The following is a 13,887-nucleotide window of genomic DNA, read 5'->3' as shown; positions in this document are numbered from 1 at the left end:
CCCGATAGGCTGAATGGGAATGGGAGAGGGAGCAAACAACGGGTCATTACGGGTTGGCCCTTTGTTTGCTCCCTCTTCCCCTCGCGGGACACGGTAAGCACGCCTGGTTTGACCAGCCGTTGCTTCCTGGGTCCTGCGAGGGGACCTCGTAATGAGGCGGTATGGGGTAAACGGCACCTGCACCTTTTACAGCACTGTTTCCCCGTACTGCCAGGGTCGTAATGAGGCCCATGGTGTTTTCTACTTCTGTCATAGCTAATTCTGCCTCATTTGCTATTGGTGGCTGTCCCAGTGGTTCTTGGCTTCCTGTAACAGAGGTTTGACTACTGTTAGGAGTGTCCTTATCTAGTTGGGCCTGGAGTTCTTCTTCGTGTTGCTGTTCATTGTGCAACATTGTTTTGTAGTATATAAAGTTTACATCGGTTATAGTGCTTTCATTTGCTTTGAAAACGTCTTCGTAGGAGTCATATTTATCTAGTATTTCTCCTTCTTTTCTCCATGGTTTAAAGAGCTGTAGCAGGGACATGTAGTATAGTTCTTTATGTTCAGGAGTCTTTAATGACAATTTGATATGATTAATTAAACCTGGTTTGCTGAGTTTTAGTAAGCTGCCTTCACAATTTGTCACTCTGTATCTACCTTTTTTTTATCGGGTTTTATATTATTTTTGTATGTGAAGTTTTGGGATATGTGGTATAGACACATGGTTTCCAAAGTGGTACTTCTGTTTGGGTAGTATGTGTCCAGCAAATTGTTTTTCAATATGTCTTGGATGTTGGGATCATTTTTGGCTATTGTTTCTATGTCGTATGATTTGAGCACTCTTTTTCTAGATTTAGCAGGACCAAGACTTATCCATACTATATTTTCAGATTTTCCATACAAAGCAGTACCGGTTAAACGATCTGCTGCTGCATAGGAGCCACATTCTCTATGGGAGAACATTTTTATGCCCAAGCTGTACAATTTCTGAGACAGTGTTTTGACTGATGACAGGTCATTCCAGAGGTCTTGAAGCTCTGTTTTTTCTGCTTTGTTTAAGTATGCTGTAACAAATCGTGCAACTGCAGTGGAATTGTCTGCAATGTACTGCACATCTATGTTTGCATTCCATAAGAGGGCAATGATTGCATTGTAATCATTGATATATTTTGCTTCTTTTGTTCTTTTTATGTAATATGTATTTTTAGGTGATTTACCTTTAACACTATGTCTAACAGAAGACATGAAGTTGTTCACTTGACCTGTTTTTGTAACCGGTCTAGGGAAACTAAAGCAATGACAATATTTGCCACATTTGTGTCTTAGAAAATGTAAAATGTGTGCATGAAGATTTGTTGCTTCCGATGGAATTTCACAAGTGACATATTTTTCGATAAACTGTAACACAGTGGCATCATTGTCTTGACCAAATTTAGGAGCATCTTTACTCCATAAAAGCATGTGGATATGTGGCGCTCCTCTGGCTTGGTACTCTTTTCCCCAAAAGAAGTTTTGCACTTCTCCGAGGGGAGGAACAGTTTTATTACAAATAAAGTGTAGCATTTCAATGAAGCGATGATGAAAATATCGTGAAACATTAACAGGATCTAGAGAACAAAGTTCTCCAGGTGTTAGAATATCTATGTTTGTTTTGTTTTTGTTTGATATGCGTAGGAAATCATGTAAATCTTCCCATGCATATTCTGCACAACTTAATGTAACAAACCAAGTGGGTGGGCCAAGGTTTCTTATCATACAACGTACATCTCCATGACGTCGGAACCAGTACTCTTTAGTACCACGCATGTTTGCTAATAGATTTGTAATGCTTGATTGTAAAACCTCATATTTTTCTTGCACTTTTTGTAATAATTGCGTAGCTGACATATTTTGAAAGCGGGTTCCTGATTTTAATGTGTGTGCAACTCCGTAACATAGAGTTGCTAGTTCACTTTCAAAGAGTAGGTGGAATATGTATTCCACATTTTGTCTAAATCTGGGATCTTCAGAATACATCCGTAACGAGCGGTATTTTGATGCTGTTATTTGAATAGGTCTATCATCATACCTTCCTCCTTTGCCAGTAGGAAAGAGTAGAGGAAAAGCACATGCTTCTATACTTTTTTCCCATATGCTGATTGGTGATCCTTTCGTTTGTTGCATTTGGTACGTTTCTAGTGCATCTTCTTTGGTGTCATTAGAGTGCAATGGATGAATTGTATAATGGTCTAAAATATTGAATACTGTAGCAGGATCTAGAAGCTCAAATTGACCAGTTTCTAGTGACTCTTGAATTATTTCAGTGGTTTCCTTCAAGTGTTCTTTAATATTCATTTCTTTGTAGTATTCATTATTGTCTTTTAGATATTGTAAGGCTTGGCTAACTTTATGGAAGTCTACCAGTTGTCACCATTTACTAAGATAATTAAAGATTGCTCTATTGGATGTTGCACTCCCAGAGTGTGCACATTTTGTTTTAGATCTAATGGTAAATACACTACTTTGCCACAAATGCCTTTCACCAATTCAGAGGGAGGTAATTTTGCTGTTTTTGGTTGAATGCCTATTATTGCTTGAAAGGTGTGCACTGTTTGAATTATGATGCTCTCATATAAATTGATTTGTTGTAGGGATTTTGGTAGTGGGAATAATTCCAAATGATTTGTGATAGCACGTGAAGGAGTTTGGTTGTTGTCAAGTTTTATAGTGCAGTAACTGCAAAGTATTAATGGGTCAGTTATTTCGTATTTGTTTTCTGCTATAAGGTAGAGAGCGAATTCAAACCATTTAGAATCTTCATTGTCTTCTATTTTGTATATTAGGTCTACAGTTTTTGTGTTACTTTTATAAAACGTTCTGTGGCAACACACACACACATGGTTTGGTGATTCAGCAGATGTACTTTTAAATTTCAGTATTTCTTTTTTGTATGTGTGTAGTATAAGGTTGCCATGCATGGAATTGTTTCTACTCTGTTGTAAAGCTATTGCATTTTGTAAGTGGCTTTCACTTCCAAAATATTTTTTCTGGATATAGTCGATTTCTTCCAGTAGGTCTTTGGCTGTACCATGTAGAAGAATGTTATTTAAATTGGCTAGTGCTAAAGCAGGACTTTTAGCATAGTACAGTTTATAGACTAGATTTATTATAGTTGAATGATGTGTTGATATCATTTTGATATGATGGAAGGTGGTTTTGCAAATAGGTCCTGAAATGCAGGCTAATGAATGTCTTTGTAGTCCTGTGTATTTGCGCACTGGACAGGTATCCATATTTTGCAGTAGTTTCATTTTGATTTTGTCTTTGCCTTTCACATACTGATTGAGGAATTGGCTTAAAGACTTGAAAGATTTTTTGAGAATGTTAGACATTGACGTGCATGGCCATTTGTATACTGGACGTTCTGGTTCAGTCGAATGGAGAGGTAATTCTGAGTTTTCGGGGGATATTTTTGTAAGCAGTATTTCTAATTTGATTATGATATTATTAACTTTGTCATAACCTCGTCCACTGCTATGTATGGCAATTGTATTTGTTTGCTTTTGTTTGTATGATTCTTCATTAAAATATGGTTCTGTGCTTGTGGTGTGACTTCATTCACCTCTACAGATATTTAAGAAGTTATTTTTGCTGACATTTCAATTATTGAGAAGTCTTTTTTGGAATTTAGTCATTAGTTTTGTTAGTGGTTTCATTTTGTTTAACACTAAAATAAATAACTTTCTTTTAAGAAGGATTGCACTGTCTATCAAAGCTTTTAAGATTAATTTTCTACGGTAGGTTTTAAGGGTTGTGCATGATTTCTCTCCTGTTTTTATAAGATTTTGAAGGAATCTGTGGTGGAACATTTTGCTAAAATACTTTTTGTTGGTATGCTTACTTGGCACTATATCAAGATTTATAGGAGCAGTTTTAGCAGTAGTGGTAAGTCTTGTTAATTGTTTTCTGTTTCGTTTTACATTTTGATAGAGGAGGCAAAGTTTCTGTACTTGAAGCTTGTTTTGTTTCTCTAAATGACTGTATTATCTGTTTTGTTTGTTTACTTTTTGTATAAATTCTGCTACAGATGGATGCTTATTTTGGACACTTCTATTTTCGTTTGCTCCACTTCTGCATTGCTTTCTATGGACTTACTTTTTGGTAGGCATTGTTTGGGGTATGTTGAAAAAAAAAAGAAGGTATGGGTTTGGCTGTTCTGCAATGTATGTGTGTTGTATGCATGAGTGTCTGGGTATGATGGTAAAGATGTATGTGATGGTGTGTGATTGTGCATTGGGCAACTACAATTAGTTGGGATGGCTATTCTTGAATTTGTGTGTTACTATACTGGGGTTCAGATGACAGTAGAAAGTAAGCTAGTGGTGAGGAGAAGCACAAATAACAAATCTAATGGTATAGAATTAAAACAGTTCTTTGTTCTACAGTACTAACATTCTAGGGGCTGAGTTATGTCATTTGTGCACCGAAAAACAGGGATTTGTGCACCATTCTGCCTGCAAATCCCGGTTTAACAAATGGGGATTTGTGGGTAGAATGGTGCACAATCTGTTTTTTGGTGCATAAATTCCATGAATTAACCCCACAGTGTGTTTGCCTAGCAGTAAAAATATTATGGTGGTATTTAACTTACTTTTTTATGTGGAATGAGCAGGTTTCTTCTGAGTGTTGTTTGCACTACAGATTCTGCTGCTGCTTTTCAGGAGAGTGGTCTTCACTGCAATGGTAAAGGAAAGAAGTTAGTAATTTTGTGTATTTATAGCACTGATGTTAAATTAGACATTGATTTTTTTATGTTTTTGTAGAAGTATTCTTGTTTGATATCTGAACACAGTGTGTGCATGCAATTTTGTTTGACTATGTGCAGTCTTTATATTTTACTTTAAATATGTTAGTTCAACATGCTTTGCAAATGTGTGTGTAAAAAGAAATTAAATAGCAGTGACAGTTGATTATAGCAGATGGGAAAAATGACAGTAAGTTCATTTTATAGGTTATACAGGTTAAAAGGTAGTTCACCGGTTTATATGCATTTATAAGAATTGTACATGTACTATACAGAAAATATGCATATCTGTAGTTTGTGTTCATGCATATGGATATGCATGCAGCTGCAAGTAGAAATCTTGGAGACTTGTACAGTAGTTCTTGTAGTAGGTGCTTTCCAATGATATGACACTTGTACTTAGAGTGATTAACAGTACATTTGAAGTGCTGATCTATGATGATGGAGTTAGATGTAGAGGTCTTGGATGTGATTGGTGTATGGTTGTGTGACTGCTTAGCTGTATCCCATCAGGGAATAGCACAGAGAGTGAAGTGGAAATGGTAGAAGGGCTGTCCATGTTACGATATGGCTGCGGACATGGCGTGTTACATACAGGGATTTTGGGGTGGGGAGGTATGCAAATGAGAATGAGCAGAGCAAGGGATTGGTCAGTAAAGTTTAGTGGGTGTGTTGTGTCAGGAGAGAGTTTGTCAGAAAGTATACATTTGTGATGTCATCTTTGATGTCCTGGGTGTTAGTCTTAGCAGTGCACGGTGGTGGCACGAGTTATGGTTGTTTAGCTTACCATAACTGGCGAATTTCAAGGGTTTTTCGGTTTTACTTGGAACCATAACGTCCCTTTAACAAAGTTTTATCACTGAATTTCATAGGTTTTTAGTAGCGCAACTTAACCATAACGTCCCTTTAACAACGTTTTTTTACTGAATTTCATAGGTTTTTAGTAGCGCAACTTAACCATAACGTCCCATTAACAAAGTTTTTTTACTGAATTTCATAGGTTTATATTAGCGCAACTTAACCATAACGTCCCTTTAACAACGTTTTTTTACTGAATTTCATAGTTTTTTAGTAGCACAACTTAACAATAATAACTTTGACTTTATATACATATAATATGGAACATACTGAACCCTTTCTACTGAATTGGACTGTCCGCAAACATGTTTGGACAACAGTACCACCACCTAAAAACTCTGGGGAGGTATGTGTAATAGTTATATCATAACATAGGAACATTTAACAAATTCACAAAGCAGCACACATACAAAGTATATGTAGTAATACTTAGAAAATGTTACCCATATATGTAACACACTAACCATTCATGTAAATACAATATGTTTTAAAATGGAATATACCAAAAGAAGATAAAGTGGCTTCCACCACAATTACCTCACAGACGCTCCACAACCAACAGCAAGACCAGACGTATACACTACTGATTACATATCTCACCAGACATAGTAAGTGCACTTCTTTTTACTCATATATTTATAAACTTTCTATATTAGAAAAAAAAAACATATTACTTTTTTGTTTTCTCACAGAAATGTGTAGTACTCTCGACTGGCTAGAGGAGCATTTCCCACGAGAGGAAATGTTAGAAAATAGTCCACCTAATGGTACACACTTTACTATATAAACCAATTAATACATATTATTTTGTAAACATTTAACATATACATTTTTTTTAATTACAGACCATACAAAAATTCCAAGCATCTCACAACAACAATCAGAGGACATCACTCTACAGCAGATTAATCAAAAAATGGACAACCTTATGCAAAATTTTATGGATTTGAAAAACTTTGAAAATTATGTGAAACCCCCAACAGCACACCATTGTCCAACCTGCACTTGTCCCACCTCACCCTATCCCACGCAGTTAACCCCAAACCCTGTCTATGGACCAAAGCGTTTCGATGAGATTTCCTTCCCTTCTTCACCTGATCCCAGCTATCTAGAAATCCCTAATTCTCCTGTTTTTGTTTCTGTTTCTGCCCCACCTTCCCAGTCATAATTGTATATATATATGAAATAAAGTTACTTTTCTTATATTGTGTTGTAATTACTTTCAGTTCCTTGTGATAAAACCAATTTAGGTGTCCACGGACACCGCGGTTGTTCGGAAATGTTCGTAAAGAAACGAAAATGTAACTGTCCTGAGGACAATACATCTGTCCGTAATGTTCTCATGCAAGTTCAAAATGTTCTAAGAACACAATTGGTGTCCTGAAATGTTCGTAAAGAAACACAAATTAAAGTGTTCTAAAGAACACTATATCTGTCCGTAATGTTCGCTATCAACTTAAAACTGTCCTAAGAACACAATTGGTGTCCTGAAATCTTCGTAAATAAACGAAAATGATGTGTCCTGAACAACAGTACAACTGTTCGTAGTGTTCGCTACCCAATTGAAAGTGTTCTAAGAACACAATTGGTGTCCTGAAATGTTCGTACATAAACTAAATTACACGTGTCCTGAAGAACACTATATCTGTCCTTACTGTTCGCTACCAAGTTTAAACTGTTCTAAGAACACACGTGGTGTCCTGAAATGTTCGTTTCACGTGTGACGCACTTTTAATTACTTCAGAAACCGAACAGTGTCCGTAGGACATCAATGGGCATGCGCTAACCAATCTCCGTGCACTTGGTGTCCTGCGGACAGGCGCTTCCTTCGCGGACTAGTTCGCAAACAGATCATATGACCGCGCCCACGCTCATCGTGTGTCCTGAAATGCGGACACTGTTCGTGTCCCCGAACAAGTTAAAAATACATTTTCAGTTAATCCATAATATTTTTCAATAAAATCTCACCATGCCACAAGTCCCACATAGCAATCTTGAGTTTCTATATACCTGTTGAAACTTTCCGATCCTTTTTTTGTGTTCGATCTGTCCGCGCACAGTGCGCATGTCCGCGGACCGCGCACAAGCACCCCTATAAAAGACCATGCCCAAGAGCTTATTCCCATTGTGTTTCTGGCTATTCTTCAGAAGACAGTGATTTTTGCTGCCACCTGCAGACTACACCATCATCGAAATGGCATCCTTGGCTGCTGAACTGCCACTTGGTGCTGCACCTGCTTCAGCACCACCACCACCCCCTCCACCACCACCACCTCCCCAAGGGCCTGAAGAGGGGAACAGGACTGAGGATGCGGAGGAGGAAGAAGAGGATGATGAGAATGAGGTAGAGGAAATCCCTACTACCCGCACTAGGCGTGAGTCTTGGGTGTGGCGGTTATTTTACCATTCATGGGAATGGTCCTAAGGCTCGTGCGAACCATGTTACCTGCAATGAGTGCAAAATGATACTCAGTCGCTGGAAGCACGGTAACTACAGCTTTGGGACCACTACTATGAAGAGACACCTGAGGTCATTTCACTCTGGGGCTATTCGCAGGGTTGTACCTTGCGAAGAACGTAGCAGGTTGATTTCCTCTACTTCATCCTCTGTTTCTGATCCTGTCACCACAAGGACCACGTCTGTGGGACAGCGTCTTTCTCAAGCTGCCTCACAGGCCATACAGAATGCTGATGACCCTTACCTTTCGAGGGTCACAGTTATATGTATGTACTGTGACACAGTACTCTGCAGGGGGGAGCGACTTCGGAGTGCTTTTGAGACTATCGTCTCAGAGCACGAGAAGACCTGCTCACTACCCAAATAAAACCCACTCTACATCTTCCTCTCTCAGCTCGCCCTTTCTTATCCCTGTGGTTGGTGTCCCCCCCTTTACCCTCCTTTACCCTCCTCTCCTAGTGTGTTGTATCTGAAAAACCAAAAAAAATACAAAATTACAAAAATCAAAAAAAAAATAAGGCTCTTTTCAGAGCCGCCTTTCCCAGTTAAAAAATAGAAGTGAAAATAAATGAAGCAGGGCTCTTTGTATTTTTTAGAAGTCCGCGGACAGTTCGCGAACATTAAAAAAATTGGGTTGCTACTCCATCACAAACATTTTAATTTTCTCTGGAAAGAAGTGGTGGCTCTGAAAAGAGCCTTTGAGTGGTGTTTGTAAGTCAAAAATTGTAAATGCTTAACATCTACTTCAAAATCGTTGTTGTAATTCCAAAAAAGGTCGCAATGCATTTTGTACATTTCTCAGAAAAATCTGATTGCCAGCATAAGTAAGATGGACTCCATCTCTGTGAAAAATGTATGTACTACAAAACATAATATTTTCATTGTGAAAAGAAGACATGCCAAAATCTCTTAGAAAGCCACAAACAGCCTTGTTAACATTGCCTTGCTTTTTCCATTTGTGGACCAAATGAAGAAGAACGAAGCCACATTTGTCTCTGCGCAATCCGTGAAAATATCACTTGAGAATTAGGAAACATGTCCATAACCTTCCTCAGTCCTTCTTTCATAGAAAATTGCAAAGAAATTCCAGTCACATGTCCTAAACTGTTCCCTCCACAATGAATTACAATTATGTCTGGATGTTGCTCTGTCTCCAAAGTAGCACAGAGAGGTAGCAAGTCCAACCCCTTCATTCCACGTACTCCATGCCAGTGTACTTCCACATGTGGGAATCCAAGTACTACAGCTACTCCACAGCTTTCTGCATGCACCTTCAACCAATGTATCCACGAATCTCCTAAAATCCAAACAATCTGTTTTCTGAAACATACAGCCATAGCTATCTTTTGTTCTCTCAGCAAAAAGAGTATCTGAGAAAATCTCTCCTGGCACAACACACCCACCAAACTTTCCTGACCAATCCCTTTCAGTGCTTATTCTCATTTGCATGACTTCTGAACCCAAAAATCCCCGGATGTAACTCCCGATGTCCGCGAACTACCGCCATGTCTGTGGACATATCGTAAAATGAACAGCCCTTCTACCATTTCCACTACACTCTCTCTGCCATTCCCTCATTGGATGTACCTCAAAAATCACATGACCATGCACCAATCACGTTCAAGACCTCTACATCTAACTGCATCATCATAGATCAGCACTGCAAATGTACTCTGAATCTCTCTGAGTACAAGTGTCATATCATTGGCAAGCAGCATCTACCAGAAATACTGTACAAGTCTTCAAGATTTCTACTTGCAGCTCCATGCATATCCATATGCGTGATCACAAACTTCAGGTAAGCATATTTTCTGTATAGTAGATGACATAGCTCTCAACCATTTTTGTTTTACAGGTGGGTGAAATCACCCGATTTTGTTTTTGGCGGGTGAGACGCCCATTGGAATGAATGGGCGTGCAGGAGGCTTGGCGGGTGAGTCTGCCCTTTACAAGGCGTGTGACACCCGCCAAAAGCGTGTGAGTTGACAGCTATGGTAGATGAACACATTTTCAAGCAGACTTTTACCTTGTAAAATCTGTAAAATGAATTTACTGTACTTTTTTCAATTTCCTAAAATCAACTATCACTTATACACCTTTATACTTTTTACTTTCTTTATACATACACACTCAAATCATGTTAAACTAACATTTTTTAAATGAAATATATAGACTACATATATTCAAACAATATTGCATGCAAACACAATCTATGTTTAAACCTTTAAAAAAATACTTATACAATTTCATATTTTTTGTTTTTATTTATTTATTTACTTAATTACTTTAAATTAGACATGACATTGAGGCGCTATTACCTAGAACAGTTTACTTACAGAAATAGTGGTATTCACTAATATATTATAAATTTCACAAGACATAGTAAAGATATTTTATTTTTGCTACAGTTAGTCATTCAATACAATTTGTTCATTAAGAACATATCATATATACTGAACTGATGCAATGTATCTTATGTAAATAAATTAATTTAATGGTTTTACAGAAGGCACTGAGGATTTCAATAAAAAAAATCAATATCTAAATTAAAAACAGTGCTATATACAAACAAAGTTACTAATTTGAAGCTTTTACAGTTGCAGTGAAGACCAGTTTCCTGAAAAGAAGCAGCCGAATTCGAAGAAGAAAGAAAAACTAAGAAGTTACCTGTTAATTTTAAAAAAAAAGTAAGTAAAATATCACCATAATATTTATATTATTAATCAAATATACTATAACATTAATACGAGCTATTTTGGTTTCTTAAAATAGAGATTTTGTACCATTTTGTCCAAAAATGTCCATGTCTTAAACAGCGATTTACAACCAGAATGGACCACAAATTTCTATTTTTGGACACACAAATTAGGCAACTGAACCACTACAATTTTCATATTATAGAACAAACAACTGTTTTAATTGTATACATTAGATTTACTATTTGTACTTTTCCACACCAGTAGCTTACTTTTTTTTTGTCATCTGAACCCCAGTTTAGTAACACATAAATTCAAGAATACCTATCTCTACTAGTTTTAGTTCCCAATTCACAATCACACACCATTACATACATCTTTATCATCTTATTCCAACACTCATGCACACAGCACACATACATTCCAGAACACCTTAACCCATATCTTCTTTATGTTTTTCAACAGACCCTAAAAAATGCCTACCAAAAGACAACTCCGTAGAAAGCAACGCAAAATTAGAGCAAATGAAAATAAAGGTGTCCAACATAAGCATCCATCTCTAGCAGAATTTGTAAAAAAAAGTTGAAACAAAACAGCTAATACAATCATTTAGTGAAACACAAGAAGTTTCAAGTACAACAACTTCGCTTCCTCTATCAAAATGTAAAACAAACCAAAAAACAATTAACAGAAAATCAGCTATCAGTACAGGTAAAACTACTTCTTCAAATTTTAATATAGTGCAAAGTAAGTATACCAAGAAAAGTATTTTAGCCAAAATATACCGTCACAAAGTCCTTCAAAATCTTATAAAAACAGGAGAGAAATCAGGTTCAAAGCTTAAAACCTATCGTAGGAAATTAATCTTAGAAGCATTGATGGACAGTGCAATTCTTCTCAAAAGAAATTTATTTATTTTACTGTTAAACAAAATGAAACCACTAACAAAATTAATAACTAAATTACAAAAAAGACATCTCAATAAGCGAAATGTCAACAGAAAGAACATCTTAAGTATCTGCGGAGGTGAATGGAATTACACTACGAGCACAAACCATATTTCAATGAAGAAGCGTACAAACAAAAGCAAACGAATACAATTGCCATAAATAGCAGTGGTCGAGGTTATGAAAAAGTGAATAATACCATAATGGAACAAGAGGTACTCCTTACAAAAATATGCCCTGAAAACTTAGAATGACCCCTTCATTCAACTGAATCAGAACGTCTAGTGTACAACTAGCCATGCAGGTCAATGTGTAACATTCCCAAACAATGTTTCAAATCTTTACACCAATTCCTCAATAAATATGTAAAAAGCAAAGACAAAATCAAAATTAAATTACTGCAAAATATATATACCTGTCCAGTGCGCAAGTACACAGGACTACAAGGACATTCATTGGCCTGCATTACAGGATTTACTTGTAAAACCACTTTCCATGATATCAAAAGGATATAAACACATCATTCAAATATAAGAAATCTAGTCTATAAACTGTACTATGCTAAAAGTCCTGCTTTAGCACTAGCAAAGGTAAATAACATTCTTCTACATGGTACAGCAAAAGACCTACTTGAAGAAATTCACTATATCCAGAAAAAATATTTTGGAAGTGAAAGCCATTTACAGAATGAAATAGCTTTAAACGAATTAAGCAACAATTCTACACATGGCAACCTTTTGCTAAACACATACAAAAAAGAAATACTAAAATTTAAAAGTACATCAGCTGAAGCACCAAACCATGTATGTGTATGTTGCTGTGGAATTTTTTATAAAAGTAACACAAAAACTGTGGACCTATCATACAAAATAGAAGACAATAAAGATTCTAAATGGTTTGAATTAGCTCTCTACCTTCTAGCAGAAAACAAATATGAAATAACTGAGCCCTTAATACTTTGCAGTTATTGCACTACAAAACTTGACAACAACCAAACTCCTTCACGTTCTATCACAAATAATTTGGAATTATACTCAGTACCAAAACCTCTACAACAACTTAATTTATATGAGAGCATCATAATTCAAACAGTACACTCATTTCAAGCAATAATACGCCTTCAACCAAAAACAGCAAAATTACCTCCCTCTGAATTGGTAAAAGGCATTCGTGGAAAAGTAGTTTATTTACCATTAAATCTAAAAGAAAATGTGCATACTCTAGGAGTGCAACGTCCAATGCAGCAATCTTTAATTATATTAGTAAATGGAGTACCTACAAAAGACAAAAAAATATGGCAACAGCTGGTAGATTTATATAAAGTTAGACAAGCCTTCCAATATCTTAAAGAGAATAATGAATATTACAAAGAAATTAATATTGAAGAAAACTTGAAAGATACAACTGAAATAATTTAAGAAACACAAGAAGCTGGTCAATTTGAGCTACTAGATCCTGCTACAATATCAAATACTTTAGACCATTATACAATTCATCCTTTGCACTGTAATGACACCGTACAAGATGTACTAGAAACTTACCAAATGCGTCAAACAAAAGGATCGCCAATCAGTATATGGGAAAAAAGTATAGAAGCACGTGCTTTTCCTCTACTCTTTCCTACTGGCAAAGGAGGAAGGTATGATGATAGACCTATTCAAATATCAGCTTCAGAATACCGCTCATTACGGATGTATTCTGAAGATCCCAGATTTAGACAGAATGTGGAATACATATTCCACCTACTCTTTGAAAGTGAACTAGCAACTTTATGTTACGGAGTTGCACACATATTAAAAACAGGATCACACTTTCAAAATATGACAGCTACACAATTATTAGAGAAAGTGCAACAAAAGGATGAGGTTTTACAATCAAATATTACAAATCTATTAGCAAATATGCGTGGTACTAAAGAGTACTGGTTCCGACGTCATGGAGAGGTATGTTGTATGATCAGAAACCTTGGCCCACCCACTTGGTTTGTTACATTAAGTTGTGCAGAATATGCATGGGAAGATTTACATGATTTCCTACACATATCAAATAAAAACAAAACAAACATAGATATTCTAACACCTGGAGAACTTTGTTCTTTGGATCCTGTTAATGTTTCAAGATATTTTCACCATCGCTTCATTGCTATGCTACATTTTATTTGTA

The sequence above is a fragment of the Ambystoma mexicanum genome, chromosome 6q (assembly GCF_040938575.1).
Source record: "Ambystoma mexicanum isolate Mex_15411 chromosome 6q, UKY_AmexF1_1, whole genome shotgun sequence".
In the NCBI taxonomy this organism is placed as follows: domain Eukaryota; kingdom Metazoa; phylum Chordata; class Amphibia; order Caudata; family Ambystomatidae; genus Ambystoma; species Ambystoma mexicanum.
Note: the sequence above shows the minus strand (reverse complement) of the source record.